Below are 3,035 nucleotides of genomic sequence, written 5' to 3' on the forward strand. Positions count from 1 at the left end.
ACCTTGGGATTGGTGTCAAGCCAGTAAATCTCTGGAGATTGAGGTCTGAAAGTTTGTAATGTGGCATCAGCTTCAAATAGAAAGTTCATGAGACTCCAATTTTGCTATAAGGAGCAGAAAGTCTACTGTACGCAAGGCTCAAATAGAAAGGAAGAACCATGAAGAGACTTAATTACCAGAGGCCCCTGAGTATTAGCTCTGGTAACAGGAAGAAAATGAGAAAAATCAGGGAAAAAGAAAGAAAAGGAGGGAAGAAAGGAAGGAAGGAAGGAAGGACGGAAGGAAGGGAGGAAGGAAGGAAGGAAGCAAGGAAGGAAGGAAGCAAGGAAGGAAAATATGGAGGGAAGAGGAAGAGGGAGAGAGGGGTGTGTGGAGGGAGAGAAAGAGGGAAAGGGAAAGGGAAAGAAAAAAAAGGGGAAAGGAAAATAGAAAAATCCACTCAATTAAAGAAAATTCTTTGACAAATGGTGCTGGGAAAAGTGACGAAATCTACTTAAACAAGAGCCTTGTCTCACCATGTACACGAAAGAACTCAAAAACCCTCAAAGAATGAAATGTACCATCTGAATTTCTGAATCACTACAAGCAAATATTGAGGAATTTCAAGAAGAATTATTTTCTGAATAGAATTCCCAGTGGCCACGAAGTGACAACAAGGAACAACTAAAGGTGCTGCATCAAAATAGTGTTTCCAAATAATAAGAAAAACAAGAAAACCACGTGATAAATGGGAGAGAAGCTTTGCCAGTGACTTCAACAAATAAAGGATCAATATCAACAACATACCAAGAGCTCAAAGATTTAAACAACAAGAAACAAGAAGGACAAGTGAATTGAAGCCTTCTTTCTCAGAAGAACAAACACAAGAGCCTAAGAGATACTTGAAGACACAGTAGGTTTTGTAGAAGGGAAGGCGCCTGTGGCACATGCCTGCAATCCTAGCCACTCAGGAGGCTCAGATCTCAGGACAGATCTGAGGTTTGAGCCAGCATGGGATGGAAAGTCTATGAGACTCTTATGTCCAAATATCCACCAAAGAGATGCAAGTGGAAAAGCAGTGGAGCTCCAGCCTTGAACAAATATGTCAATCCAGTCAAATTTAGGGTTACAGGAAATCTGCAATAAATACTGCCAGGAAGGGAAGTGAGGGAGGAACTGTCAAGCTCTTGGTGGCAATAGAAACTATTGCAACCACTATGGAATCAATAGGAAGATTCCCCCAAAACTAAATGTATACTCACCTATAATCCTACCACTACAGGGTATATAAAAGAAATTGTGTAAGTACACAGGACAGTCATACACTCAAGTTCATTGAAGTACTGTACAAAACAGCAAATTGGTAGAGTCAACCTAAGAGCCCAACAACTGATGAGTGGAGGAAGAAAACATAGGACATACCTGCCAAGGACCATCAGTAACAGGGTACATATATACCATGAAGTGTTACACTCATACTACACGTCTACAATATGTAGTAGTGAAAAAGAGGCATCATGTCACTTGCAGCTAGGTGAATAGAATTGGTGATAGTTCTTTGAAAAGATTTTCACTGCTTTTCCTCAGAGCACCAAGGGGCTCATTTTGTGCTCTCAGAAGCTCTGACGGCTCTGCTGCGAAGATGGTCAATGATCCTGAAACCAGAAAGACTTTTTGTAAGAAGTGTGGTAAGCATCTGCCTCACAGGGTGACCAGTGCAAGAAGGTCAAAGATTCCCAGTATGCCCAAGGGAAAAGGCGCTGTGATAGGAAGCACAGCAGCAACAGAGGACAGACCAAGCCAATATCCCTAAGGAAGTCCAAAACCACCCAGGGGATCCTGCTGAGGTGTGAATGTGCTGGGGCAAATTGCAGATCCCAGAGGATGCTGCCATCAGGAGATGCAAGCATTTTGAACTGGGTTGAGACAGGAGCTAAAGGACCAAATTATCCAATTCTAAGGTTGCTTTTTCTTTCTTTCTTTTCTTTCTTTCTTTCTTTCTTTCTTTCTTTCTTTCTTTCTTTCTTTCTTTCTTCCTTTCTTGTCTTTCTTTCTTTCCCTTCCTTCCTTCCTTCCTTCCTTCCTTCCTTCCTTCCTTCCTTCCTCCCTTCGTTCCGTTCTTTCTGTCTCTCTTTTTTTAGTTATTTTTCAAAGGAAAACATGTTCAAGCTATCGAATTTTCTGATGGACAACTAATAAGTAAGAGAAAATACCCACCCCTAAAAAGAAAATTAAAGTTTTCCACTGAGTATACTTAATGTCAGTGATATCTAGACAATCCCTCTAACACTTTTACTGATCAAGACTTGGCTACTTATAAGAAGGTTGTTTTGTCTGGAGAGATGTATCTTTTGAAATAAGGACTTACATATATTTCATGAAAAATATATAATGATTGGGCCCGAGTCCAGCCTAGTGGTAAAGTGTTTGTCTAGCATGCACAAAGTCCTGGCTTTGATTCCTCACTGCCACACTGAGAGCAAATGCCAGAAGTGGTCCTGTGACTTGAGAAAGCCCAAGGAGAGTGCTCAGCTCCTGAGTTCAACCCCCCAAAGTGGCAAAAAATTTAAATGAGCATTTGTAATATCACTCTGATTGTCTTCATGATGTGTAACACACATATGCCTAGATGGATTCCAGCATTGTTTTAGTGACTGGACCTTCAGAAACCTTGCATGGACCATCATGATCTTAGGTAACAGAGCCTGACTACATTTCCCAGGTCAGAAGCATGACCCCTAGCTGGGACCATGATCTAGTAGGAAAAGTGCTTGCCTAGCATGCACAGAGGCCTAGATTCAAGTCCTAGTTCCCACTTACATAGAAAAAAAGTTGGAAGGGCTGCTCTGGATGAAGCGGCAGAGTGCTAGTGTGGAGAATGTCCAAGGACAGTACTCAAGCCCTGTGTTCAAGCCCAGGATTGGCAAAAAAACAAAAATCAATGCTGACCCCACTGAGATGGTGTCTGGAGCCTCTGGAAGGCAATCAGTAAAGAGCCAAAACCTTTGTACAATGTGAAGCTTAGCCAGGCAGCAGTGCTCAGTCCTGTAATCCTA

Source organism: Megascapheus bottae, unplaced genomic scaffold (assembly GCF_031878675.1).
Source record: "Megascapheus bottae isolate mThoBot1 unplaced genomic scaffold, mThoBot2.hap1 HAP1_SCAFFOLD_40, whole genome shotgun sequence".
Lineage (NCBI taxonomy): Eukaryota > Metazoa > Chordata > Mammalia > Rodentia > Geomyidae > Megascapheus > Megascapheus bottae.